Below are 14,145 nucleotides of genomic sequence, written 5' to 3'. Positions count from 1 at the left end.
CACCACTCATTTCCACCAGAAGACAGAGTGGAAAATCTCAACCTGAAAATCAAACCCTTTAGTTTCTATGAGATCTCACCTTGCCTGAAGTTTAAAAAATGCTTCAGGAAAGGTTTTACAATTCAATGCTTTATTTGAATAAGCAAGAAATGAATCAAGTAATCCCCTAGAATACTTCTTTAGGAAAATGAATCAGACTCCTCAGAAAGGAATCTGCAAGTGGAAAATCCTCTACGTTGCAGAGTTACAGAGAAAACAGAAGGATTGACCCCAAATATGCATCAGTTTCTTTCTGTTTTACTTTCAGCTTCCATTTTTGTAACACCCTGGCACGCACCTCACACAAGAGCAGTAACCAGATTTCCTTCCTGGCAAGACACAGCACTTAAAACAACCGGTACCCGCTAGTCAGAATACTAGTATCTCCTCTGTCCATGGGCAATTGCATCTGGTGCTGCACAAAGGGAGCTCAGCCTGCTTTGGGGGGTGGTCATGGGCCCTGACACCCTGACCATCCCACAGCAGAGCACAGCTGCTCCTGCCCTGCCTTGCAGGGGCACTTGTCAAGGGCAAACGCTTTGCAGTGTGGCCCCCTGGGGCTGCCATCCTGAGCCCAGCCTCCCCCAGAACAGGCACGTTGCAAAGAGAGGTTGCTGCTGTGATTGAGGGTGTACAGAGCTGAGGGAGTCCTCCTCGAGGGAGGTGATCCTCCCCCTCTGCTGCCCTGATGAGACCGCACCTGGAGTACTGCATCCAGTTCTGGGCTACCCAGCTCAAGAACTACTTGCAGAACTCCTAGAGAGAGTCCAGAGGAGGACTACAAAGATGATGAGGGGACTGGAGCATCTCCCCTATGAGGAAAGGCTGAGAGAGTTGGGCTTGTTCAGCCTGAAGAAGAGAAGACTGAGAGGGGATCTCATCAACACATACAAAAATCTAAGGGGGGGAAGTCACGAGGACGGAGCCAGACTCTTTGCAGTGGTGCCCAGCAACAGGACAAGGGGCAATGGGCACAAACTGAGACATAAGAGGTTTCAGTTGAATAAGAGGAAGAACTTTACTTTGAGGGTGACAGAGCACTCACTGGAATAGGCTGCCCAGGGGGGTTGTGGAGTCTCCTTCTCTGGAGATATTCAAAGTCCACCTGGACGATGTCCTGTGCAACCTTCTCTAGGTGAACCTGCTTTAGCAGGGGGTTGGACTGGATGATCTCCCGAGGTCCCTTCCAACCCCTGCCATTCTGTGTTTCTGTGGCTCAAGACGCCTGACACACCAGCAGCAGCTGGCATCCCTGGCAGGGCAGAATAATGAATTGACTGGCTTCTCGGCTATCCCGGAGGTTGCAGCTGGGTGTTTCAAAGCTAAGCCCTCCGGCTGTGGCAAAGGCCCCACACACGTCCCACCGGGTCCCCCAGCTGGCATGAGCTCTGGCTGCTGCCCCTCATGGATCTCGCAGTGGGGAGGTGAGGAACGGGGGAAAGCCGCCAAGTTTCTCGTGCCAGCGCTCGCTTGGCAGAAAGTGGAAGAGGGACAGACCTAGGAAAGACAGTCGGGGTCTGCAGCAGCTGAGTGTTTTGTTGTATTTTGCTTACGCGTAGCTTATCCCGTACAGTCCAGCACTTGCTGCAAATAGGTGATGGCACCTCGAGGTACCCTCTTAAAGCCACGCAGACACAGATGTGCTCCCAAGCCTTTGTAACATTTCGCACACCAATCTGTGCTCCTTTGCTACACTTCGCAGAACATCATATGTGCATTAATGGCAGGGTTTTTCCTTTAAGGAAAGCTTTTATGAGCTGAAGAAATTACATGTTTTCTTATCTGGTTCTCCTTTTCTCTGCAAGGCCATCTAACAAACACTTCTAGAGAAATGCAAACAGATTTGCAAGGAATCGTCAAGAAAAGATCATGTCAAATCTAAAAGAGACAAGTTGAGCACTATTTTGATTCCTTCTGCAATGAACATTGAACAATATTTATTTTAAAAGTCTGCTATATTACTTTTGTTTATGGCGATTCATGGTCCCAAGGATTATTAAGCCCTCAGCGCTATTAATCAAATAAAGAATAATATCAAGAGTGAGCAAAGTAAACCCCAGAATTTTTTTAACCACTAATATCTTCAAGTTTTTGCAAGGCATCAACTCAGTTCATCATTTTCAGGGATCTCCTTTTTTCCTCTGCCCAGCTTGCAATGCCCAAGGCTCTATTGGCACAACCTGCATTCCCACTGCCGCCTCCTGAGCGCTTCGATTTTCCAACAGGGGATGCATGAACTGAGACATGCAAAGTAAGTAGATGCATTTGAAATTAGTGGACTTGAGTAACTTATTAAAAGTTGGTGGGTGCTGGTGCTAGCAAGATAACTCACTCTGCCTCTCGGGTATTTCAGTGGAGGTAATTGTAAATGTAAATGATATTTTCAGAAGGTGGGTGGTTCCCTCCCATGGCCTCAGCTCTCTGTGTTGCACTAAAGCAGCAGTTCCCAGATCACAGCCCTGTGAGAGATGGCAGGGGGGCCACCTGGGAGCATCAGCTCCCGCCTTCACTTTGAGAGGCAGGAGCCGGATGCTGCAGTACCCGTGTGCATGTTGCTCGGCCGTACCCTCCCAGCTGAGCTGCCACCTCTACAAAGGTGTCATGTCTGTTTGCATTTTGTTCCTCTCCATCACCTGGTGGTGGAGGAGCCCTGACTCCTCATCAGCCACTTCAGCAAGCACCAGTGGGTGCTTTTGGGGGGTGGTCCTGCTGCCACTCGGCATCTCCCACTGCAGGTCAGCCACCAGAGGAGCACACCAGCACTTGCTTCCACCCTCATCTCCACAGAACAAACAACTCCCCCTCACCCCCCCCCAAAAAAAAGCCCCAGCTGAGCAGTCTGGTCCACCAGATCTGTCTGCTGTGCTGAGTGGGTGGCAGGCAGGAGGCGTCCCGACCATCCACCGAGTCAATTCAGTTGCTGCTGCTGCTCAGCCACCAGTCTATGGAGGCAGATGGCCTGGAAGATCGATTCCCTTTACAGATTCCACCCCCTCAAACACCCCATTACAGAGGAGGGCTGCTGAGGGTCTCCCTGGACCACATTAACTATGCACAGACACACGTGTGTGCTCTGGGGCTTGTCATGCCTCCAGCAGCGTGTGCCTGTCCCAGATTGTTCCCAAAGGCTGGTAAAACTCACGAAATTTGAAAAGGGGGGTGAGGGAGGGAAAAGAAACATCTACGTGTTCTGTGTTTGTTGCAGTTGGTTGTGCTACTTTCCTCCAGAGGATTTTGTGAGCATCAGTTCAGTTCTGACCAGACAAATGAAGTGCAACACGACCTGCAGAGATTAGAGCTGAGTGGGCTGCTGGCAGTATGAAGGTATTTGGTATAGACGTATAGACCCATAAACCAGAGCGCTGGTCATCGTGGTAGGTGGGAGGGGCAGGTGACGTAACCAAGCAGCTGCACTGTCACAAAAAGGTTAAATTACTCTTTGATCTCTTATACTGTCCCACAAGCGTTAGTCTCTCTCAGCAAGCAGTGCCTGTGCTGCTGGGAGATGGGGTGAGCTGTAGGAAATACATTTTAGGAACTGGTCTTAAACTGACATGGAAATGCAGTGACTGCAGATGAACAGTTGTCTGTGTAATGAATCCATCCTTCTGGAGTTTTCTTACAAAGCTGCTGTGTCAGTTCCAATTAATATCTGATTTATAATCTCCTCTGAAACCAGTGTTCCTTGGAAATGAGACAGGCATTGTTCTCTCACAAGGTTTCGGCCAAGACGAGTATCACACTTGTTTCACACCAGTCACACGCTTCACTGGGAGCACACGTCCTGCCCTCATTCAGGGGGAGCGGGAAGCATCGAGGGAATCTTTCCCATTCGAATGTCTTCACGCTCAAGTAACCTACATTTTAACAAACACAGACACGCTAAAACATGCTATGGCAGCACCGAGGTTGTAACATAGAGGAAGCGAAGCAGAAAATTCGGCGTGAAGGATTACACACTGGCCGCTCCTCCTGTTACAAAAGAAAACCACGGGGCCGTGACTGGGCATACCGTCAGTCCCAGCACCCAGCCTTCCCACTCGTGCCAATTCGTTTTACTACGCAAGTGCTATTTAGTGGCTCCATAGCGCTTTTTCACCTGGTTTCCTAGGATAATTCTCAATGTTATGGTTTACTCCCTCCTGTTATTCGCACAGCCTGGGGCCGGATCATACCCTGAGGTAGCTCACTCCTATCAGCAGGGGAGAGCTAGAAATTTGTACTCTGCAGACCTCACACTTCTCAGCTGGTTTGCTTGCCAGAAGCATTAACAAGTCTTGTATCAACAAAAGTGAGGGCATGCCCTGCTCTGGGTTAGGGCATGCCAGAGCACCCTGCAGCCGCTGTTTTCCTGAGGAGGTGGCTCCTCTGTGGACACCAAGGGGCAGGAGAGTGCTTCCTGTGTCTCCTCCCGTGGTCTGGCACCGAGCAGCGCTGCTGATTAGCTAGGTACAAGTTTTACTGATCACAAAGGTATTTGTAGCATACAGGCAAAGCAGTTACTACATCCTCTATGTCCTGCCCCAATCTACAGACAGGCCTCTAACCTCTCGGGCAGAGGTTCGTGGAGATACTTATTTTAGGGAAGACATCCCATAATACCCTACAAGGAGCTGAAAAAAAAGGATGCATATCCTTCATGACAAATGACCCACATGTTTGCGGCACTGAACTAAACTTCTTGTGACTGCCGGCAGTGGTTAGGTATGACAGACGCTGAGGTTGAGCTCATTGAGGAGCCACTGGGTGAGGCTGCCTACTTTGTTTGGGTTTCAGTCACAGAGGCGTGCACCATTGTATTTCACGTACACCCAGCCTCTAAAAGATACCGTCCCCTTTTCCCTTTCCAACAATTTTTCAGCCAGTTTGATTGCGTCCAGTTTTTGCAACAAAAATTCACTTTCTAGCAGCATTCAGGTAAGTCATTTTTATGCTCAAATCACCACATGTGAATATGGGCCTTTGTAGCTATTAATCCATTTTCATGCTAACTAGCAAAACTGACAATACTGTATATGATTTTAAAACAACAACTTTACTCTAAACCCGTGTACCTGCTTTTTAATTGATACTCGAAACCACTGGCATAGCTGGGTATCGGTCCCCAGTATTTTGCTGTGGGTAAAGCCCCGCAGCTCCTATCAGTGTTAATTCACACTACGGTGATTCAAAGCCAAAGATGCTGACTGTACCGAGAAGCACTGCTGAGACGGTATTTTCTTGGTGCAGTGCAGGTTGCTTAGTGACCTGTCACCAAAACAAATGCGATCACTTGTATATTTAAAGAACAGCTTTCCCCGAAGGGTCCAGCAATTTGCAGGGACACCTGTTACTTGCATGCTTGAAATTTCTGTCCTGAAATGACAGGCTCGATGGCGTACTCTAGCTGGCTAACACTTTTTATAAGGAAGTCGTGCAACATGTGTGCAATCCTCTCTGACTCATCTCACACCAGCATTGCTTAAATCACACTTCAACATGCACATTGCCACAACGACCACAGGAGCAAGAGTCAGTAAAGCACTGCCCTTTCCCAGACACACGGCAGCTTATACATTAGTTTCCTATTTCTCCATCCTTGGTGGAAAATGAAGGTGAACGGCACCCCTCCTGTCAAAATACACCATTCGGTCACATGCAAACAAGGACACGGGGCAGTATCTGAGGGAGAGGGTTTCCCAGCAGCTGGGACACAAGTGGCTTTGCCATGTCAGATCGCCCCATGCACCCATGACAGGGCTGAGCGCCAAAGTCCCCCTCAGGTGCTGTGACCTCTGAAGGTCACACCTCGTGTTTCATGGCTGGAGGTGAAGCAATGGACTCAAGTGTCATGTTGGGAGGTTGGAGGTGCGTGGCAGCCAATGCAAGCTCCAGTATTGGAGCTTGTCCAGGTGTACCAGGTTGTTTCTCCTTACACTCCGCTCCAAAATTATCTGAAGTTTCAGTAAATACTGAGCGGTAGATTTGTGTAATAAGGCTTTAAGTATCTGTAATGGAGCGAATGATACCAAAAGGATGGCAACTTAAGAACCACTGATATACACGCTCGCAACTCATCATTCTCGCCTCAGCCTGTCACCCACAAAACCAGAAAAGCCCTAAGCCTATCAAAACACATTATATTTGCGAAGGCAGACACTTTACTTATAAAATTCAAAAGGTTTCACAGGGAACTTTTCTTCAGCCCTCCTGCTTGCATGCTTGACACTGGCACAGCTGACAACTGCCTTTGCAGGCCTGCCTTTGCAGGTCTGGGGCTATGAAAACAATTAATTTCTAGTCCAGCCCTTGAGAGCAAGAAGGCAGGAGAGCAGAAAGGAGGCCCATCCCCAGGAGAGGAGTGTCTGGGGATGCCACACCATTACCAGCTCCCACAGGGAACAGCAGCCATCCCTTCTCCTCATGGTAAAGCCAGGTCCTTCGTGTGGCTCATTCCAGAGTAGTCCATGGGGCGGTAGGCCTGCAGACGTACAGGACATCAAGGACCAGCCTCATGAACAACAAGCGTTTCCTTTCTCTGGAGGCTTGGTGCTGGCCTGGGCTGGAAGAGGCTGGGGCACCAGCACCACCACCAGCACCACCACCATCAGCCCCTTGCCCCACACGCACACCCCATCCCCCTGGAACTAGCACAGGTAATTCCCAGCCTCCCTGCTTATCGCTCCTTGCTTGGAACAAAGCTCTCATTAATCACCATTTCCTTTTATTCCCTTCGTTCAGAGCACGGCCTGTAATGGACACCTCTACAGTGACGGGCACCGCCTGTCAGAGAGGTTTCTTCCTGAGCATGTTCGTGGAGCTCCCACCGCGAATGCTTCACACGCACAAAGGAATTAAGCCCTCTCAGCACACCCATCATATCTGATTGTGGCCACCTTTTCATTTTAGAGCTTGAGAAACATTCCTAGTCTTAAGCAAGCTGTGCCTCTTTTCAAGTTTTTTATGTCCTATTTGAAACATGAAAGAGCTGATTTTTTAAGAATGCAGAAAGAGTCAGCTTTTCCGTATTTCTTTAGGTGTTTAAAGCAAATCTTTCCTATTGACTTCAGTTACATCTGTGAAGATACAGAGTTTCCGACATCAGGTATCGAGCGTTAAGCACCCGGGACATGCGAAATGCTCAGGGTAACCACCTGTGAGTGTTTAGGTGGAAGCCACTTGATTTGCGCCACCAAAATCCTGTGGCAGAGTTAGGTGGCATCCAACTGGCCAGGGCAGCAATCAGTCCCCTTAACCACAGGCTTTTCCTCCAATGGTCAGGCCCTTTTTGCTACAAATGCTTCAGCTCCTGCCACAGCAAACAGCTTCCTTCAATACACAGCCCTGACTCACACCCAGAATCACATCCTGTCCAAGCAACAAGGAAGGGGTTTGTGAATAAAATAACTCGATCATGTAATTATCAGCAGCTTGATCAGCCATGTGCGTGTGGGAATGCAAAATGAGACTGCTGGCAGTCCTCACTGAATTTTTAATTGTTTGACTTTGTCATCATATTTTCCCTTTAACTTTGCTCTTCTGCATAATTATATACACACATGTCTCTCCACATGAAGAAGCTGTTCAGAGAGGCGAGATGAGGCTGGAAGAAGCATGGGGTCAGAGAGGTGAGGGCAATGGGAACTTGGAGTGCTTCTGGTGGCTGAAGAATTATCACAGACGGGGAAGCATAAAGGAGAAATAAGCCAACTACAGACAATCAGAAAATGCTGAGGAAGGAAACCTGCAGTTTGCTGATCTATTAAATTAATATTAGGGGAAGAAAAGCACAAACCCAAATGGACAAATACATCTTGAACAAAGCATGCAACTTACAGATGTGTTTGTGGAGCTTACTCTCCAGAGGCTGGAGTAGTGAGGTGGCCAGGACAAAAAGCAGAAATGCCCCATATCTTGGCCTGACTCTGGTAAAAGAGACACGTAGTTCTACACTGAAAAGCATAAATGAGAAATCTTTCTCCTCAAATATTCAGCAGAGAGGCTAGATGATTCTGTAAGAAACCCTTCCTGTCAAGCTTTTCAAGACCCAACTGGATAAAGCCCTGAGGCAACGTAGCCTGACTTCATAGCTGGCCAGGCTTTCAGCTGGTGGTTGGACAATAGACATCTTGAGCTCCCATCCAACCTAGATTATCCTGTGAAAGACTAACTAATGGCACCAACAGCTAGAAAACATGCAGTGTCTCATGTGTACTTAGCATTTGGCTGAGAGTCACACAAAAAGCACATTTCCAGTCTCCCTGACAGCAGTGAAACTGCTCACAGGAATAAGTTGAGCAGAAGCATGTTCTTCGTTATAAGCCTGGTTTGATGGGCTGTGATGCTATAAAACACGCTATTCCAAAACCACTCTGATGTGTAAGTTTCCAAGAGCATAACAAGAATGAAAGTTGGCTGAAAAGCATGAGACCATCAATGTGCGCTGGTGGCCCACAAGGCCAACCGTACTCTGGGCTGCATCAAAAGAAGCGTGGCCAGCAGGTCGAGGGAGGTGATTCTGCGCCTCTACTCTGCTCTGGTGAGGCCTCACCTGGAGTACTGCATCCAGCTCTGGAGCCCTCAGCACAAGAAGGACATGGAAGTGTTGGAGCGGGTCCAGAGGAGGGCCACAAAAATGATCCGAGGGCTGGAGCACCTCTCCTACAAGGCCAGGCTGAGGGAGTTGGGCTTGTTCAGCCTGGAGAAGAGAAGGCTGCGGGGAGACCTGATTGCGGCCTTTCAGTACCTAAAGGGGGCCTATAGGAAAGATGGGGAAAATCTTTTTAGTAGGGCCAGCTGTGACAAGACAAGGGGTAATGGTTTTAAACTAAACCAGGGTAGGTTTAGACTAGATATAAGGAAGAAGTTCTTTACAATGAGGGTGGTGAAACACTGGAACAGGTTGCCCAGAGAGGTAGTGGAGGCCCCATCCCTGGAAATATTCAAGGCCATGTTGGATGGGGCTCTGAGCAGCCTGATCTAGTTAGCGGTGTCCCTGCTCCTGCGGGGGGGTTGGACTAGATGACCTCTAGGGGTCCCTTCCAACCCAAAACATTCTATGATTCTATGATTCTATGATCAAAACCAGGAATTTGCCAAGGCATGTTGCAAATACATTTTTTTAAAGGTTTTTGTGTTTGAAAACACAACTACAGTTAGCTTCATCAGAAGTTCCCTGTACTCTGTCACAACCTAGTTTTTATATTACTAAATGGCTTAACACACCTGGCAAAATTCCACTTTGCACAGCAGTGTATTCCTCTCTCTGTAGGAATAATTTAATCCTATTTTAACATATTGTGGCTGAATAAGAAGTGAGCACAGCAATAATTCAGAGCCTTGTGGCTGCAAAATCTCCCCCAGGAGCAAGGTAATCACACAGCTTCACCCCTGCATGCTTTACGAGAACATCTTTGGGGCTGAGGACCACGAGAGCCGCTATGGGAAGCAGCCCTCCTTAGAAACATTTCCCCCATTTCCCATGTCCATGGTGATGCTAGTAATCGCTGTCCCCATACAGCTGTGCATCTGCTTCTTCATACAGAAGGTGCAAGAGTATAATCAGAAAAAAAAAGCAATTCAGCTGTTTCCACCCCATCTTGACTTGAGAGATTTCTTCACTTTCCGGGGGAGCTGTGCCAGACTGCTGGCACAAGGGTCCCTCCCTGATCTGTGAAGCCTTAATCCCATCGATGGACGGCAGAAGGATTCCCTGCTGCTGAGCCACTGCATCTCTTTCCTACGTCTGCCCTTCACCAGTCTGGCTGCGTCATTACAGTCTTGCACGCTGTCCGTACTCTCGTTGGCAAAATCTAGAGAATTTGACTCCAGAGTGCTCTGAAACATTAAGAAATACCTTGAATTCCTGAAGGACAGGGAGAGTCCCAGCAGCCTGCCATTATAGCGCTGTGTTTGCACGAGTATTTTGACGGCACAAACTTCCCTGTGTTGGCAAGGCCTTATGCAACATAGACTTCCTCCCAGAGAAGAGTCTTGACCTCAGAGGACAGCTATTTCAGCTGGCAGGACACACCACTGCCAGCGAATCGGTGACTTCTGTACTAGGGAAGAAGCAAGCAGCACAGGTACCCTTCCAAAGGGAGGTGTTACCCTCATGGCTCGTCTTCAATGGTGCAAGCCAAAGGAAGTCCCCGGGAGCACTGTAGCTGGAGCGGATGTGAGCTAAGCGCAGATTCCTGGGGGAACTACATCTAGGCATGCCCACAGCACCAGGCAGGAGGCAGCCAGAACCAGGAAAAACAAGGAATGTGATGGCACCCTCCTAAGCTTCACCAAGTCTTGGAAGCCAGTGCACCTCTATTAATAATCCTGACATTTCTTTGCCTTTCCTAGAAGCTTTAGCTGGCATTTGCACAGTTAATAACGCTGCCGTATCATTGTGAGCTTTCAGCATCGTCATCCTGGAGACATGGCTGGGAAACAACTTGCTTCTGAATGCCAAAGCTTCAGGCTGTCTGCAGACATGAGATTTCTACCACTGGTTCGCTCCTGAATGCTAACGTCACAGCCACAAACACTGATGTCTTCATTTAATTTTAAAAAACACAAGTCTGTAATTAGGGAGCAGGCAAAGGGGATAGATGTTAGTTCTGCAACCTGCTGCCTCCGTTCTTTCCTGTTGTTGATACTGACACCTGCGATTTGCCGTATTTCAGAGGTGTCTCCTACCAGTACACGTTCTGCAGCACAAAACATAGCTAGGGACATACTTTAGTAATAGTAATTACATACAGAGGTGCACGCCAGCTAAACCACGCTCTCTCTACTGCAGTGTTTCACTGGACATGATGGAGAATGACTATGCTTTGAGCTCTCTCAGACACTGGAGACAAGCCAAAGAGATTTCTAGGCTTCATTTCTGTGAATGGTTAGACAAGTTCTCAGTTGAGTAGTTTTGCAAGTGAGCTATTTAAGCAATCTGCACGTCCACTTTGCAGCTAGTGTGATCAGTTTGAGGTAAAACACAGTCATTTTGTCGCAGTTCTCTTTTACATACTGTTATTCCATTTGGGGGGGAAAAAAAAAGCCAACCCACAAAAGCTTGTAAGAAAAAAAATGTCTTACAGAACTTGAGTCTGTAGGTGGTGTTCTCAAAAACGTCATAGCTGTATCAATATTTGAAAACACTCTTCTTCCTCTTTCCATTCAATGAGCAGCCTCAATGGAGATGTTTTGTGAATACCTACCAGATTTCATTCAAGAGGTATCTGCAGGAGCAGCAGGGCAAAAGTACTTGTGGTGGCTTGCAATCAACGGTAAAACTCTCACAGCAGGAAAGGGAACAAAGGCAGTTTGGGATTTTTTTTCCCTTTTACACTAGGTCATCACACGTTTTTCTAGCCATGCCAAACCAGAAAAATAATGTCTACTTATCCATGCACAAATGCACTTGCATTGTATGCCATTAAACACACAAAATCTAGTAATCTCTATGGAAATTAGTTTTCTGCTTGGTGAATATCTTTGTCCAAGTGCACGTTTTTCTCCGTGGCCAGTACCAAACAGCCACACAAGCCATAAAACACTGGTTAACACTTCTGGTTCTCTTAGTGCCTCAGTTTAGCTGTCTGGTATCTCTGCAGTTGGCTCAATGACTTGAAGTCACTCCCCTTTGCTTTTGCTACTTCAGGCAAATGAAAAGAGACACGTTAAAAGCACAGTTAATTGAAGGTTCACAGCTCTTGCAGCATAAAGAGCTTGCTTCCCTATTTATAAGTGTGTGCATGCCTATGCACACAGTGTTCTGCTACACATGCACTTGCATATTTATGCCATGAGCGATACACACATATTTTGATGTAATGCAGGCACGCTTGCTGGGCCCTGCCTGGTTAATGGTGATGGAATGTTTTAAGCCTCTTTCAAGTTGTTGTTCAGCACCTGCATGTGCTCAACCCCGGGTGCTACGTCTAGGAGCTTCAGGACACCTTTCAGCAGTCTGCATGGTTTACAAATTCTAGGAAGGTCTTTGGTTTGTAAGCCTTTCTGATATCCTTGACTAATTAAAAATCCCACCTCTGTACAAAAGTAAATGATTTCCCTGATGTGGGTAACAGCAACATTCCCAGAACTGAGCCATCTGACTGAACAACTACTGAATTGTCTCCCACTGTGAGCTTAGAAGTGCTTTCCTGGAAGAAGCGTCATCAGCCATCTCCCAGAGAACATATAATAAAAGATCTGGACAAAATCGCTTAACCTTTTTCTTCTAGAAGTCTTTAGCCAGTTTTTATGGATAAAGGAAATGGATTGTTCCAGCTGTCCTCAGAGGTCCAGACAGATTTCCTGAATTAAGGAAAGGATGTACATTCCTCCTCACCTTCTGAAATTCCTCTTTTGAACAAGGACTTATTCAGGACTGAGTTGCTTTTTAGTTTTCTGATGCTGTTGCACAATACCTAGAACATTTTTGTCCCTGTCCTTGAAGGAGTATTTCCTCATTTCAAGGGTGCTCTTTTATCTGGGTAGGTTGCTGAAGAGTTCACTATGTAGATGAACTCTGCATAGAAGGTACAAAGTTTGTGCTGAGAGGCCCTTTACAGTAGACACTGCAGTGACTTCGTATCAGTCCTGGTGGAGATTTCAGGAATTTTTAGCATCATGTCAGAGGTTCAACGACTATGCATGAAGTCTTAGCTGCTTAGAAAAGACAAAAAGCTACGTTTCTACTTATGTTGCTTTTTCTGGGATCAAAGCTTGCTAAAATTACTGAGGTGGTATTTCAGATTTCTTTTCCAGCCTGGCATTTCACCATACATGAGTACAGACTCTGATCTATTTCCATACTTCATTTTCCTACTGAGTGTTCTTCCAGCATCTTCTCACCCTCAGATAAAATTTACTATTGCCTGCTAAATCAGCTTGGCTTGCAGTAGCTGCATGCCCTTCTTCCACTTTTCTTCTTGGCTGTTTTCTGCCAGTGTAAGACCAACATCACACAGCAGAAGACTGAGAAGAGCAGTTTTCGAGGGCTTATTAGGAGAGAGTGGCACCCCACCAGCTCGTCTCCATACCACTTGCAAGTCAGAGCAGTATGTTCAGACACCTTGGCTGGTATTTCATCCTAGCTCCAGATCATGGCACAGCTCAAAGCTGGGGGCTGCCTAGATCAATGTGCTGCTTATGCAGTCCCTATTCTGGAAAACAGGAGGATGACAGCTGCTGCATACAGGGGACAGAAGGGGACTTCCAGCAGCAGCCGTTGCTACCCCTGTCACTGCTGGCCGCGACAGCAAGAGTGGAAGTTGCGCTCTTCATCCTCGTCCCTGGCACTCACTGCAGCAGGAACGAGCTCAGACCTTTTCCCAACAGTGTGAAAGATGCAAGATGGTCAGGAGAGACTGCTGTGAGGAACTGGTGAAGGCAGGGGTTGATGACAGACATCCATGGCACCCCTAAGTCACCTATAGCCTGTTAAAGCCTAACTGACCATCACACCTTCCTTCTTCCTTTCTGGCCTTTTGTCCCTCTTCTGTTCCAAAACACAATCCCCTGCCAGTGTAACATTAGATTTTCTTGTCCCTACTTTGCTGAGAAGCCTGTGGCCAGCTCTGTCCAGCTAGCGTTACTTGCTGTAAGTCCTCAGAGCTCTAATTATCCAGCCATGGTGAAGTTAGCAGTAGCCTGGGTGCAAACAGGGTCATGAGTGAATTTATTGTCTTCTCCAGGCCTAGCAGTAGGTGCCTGTACCTTGTCCCAAGGTGCAACCATAGCATGCTTGGTATTTCACTTTCTAGACGTACGTCCAGCATCCTTTTATTTTCTGTTTGGGATTTAAGAAAATAGGCCCATATTCGATTCAGGTTATGAAACTATGCTCCTACAGTAATCATTTACAAATTTTCATTATCATCTATTTTAAAATAGTTTTTTTAGCCCACTAGAATCTGTCCTCTGAGGTAGGTGACCCCTGCCTTGTCAATGGCAAGACACAGTCAGGCAGAACACACAGTAAGAGGCAATTTTAATGCACTTCCCAACTTTGTGGTGTCAACAAACACCTCACAAACACATTAAATGTCACATTCCTAATATTAGCACCTATTTCCACAGCACAGAAGGGCAAAAGGGGCTCATGAAGCAGCAAACTGGTGGACAAATCAGCAG

Source organism: Egretta garzetta, unplaced genomic scaffold, assembly GCF_000687185.1.
Source record: "Egretta garzetta isolate BGI_Z169 unplaced genomic scaffold, ASM68718v1 scaffold473, whole genome shotgun sequence".
NCBI lineage: Eukaryota > Metazoa > Chordata > Aves > Pelecaniformes > Ardeidae > Egretta > Egretta garzetta.
This window is presented reverse-complemented; position numbering follows the sequence as displayed.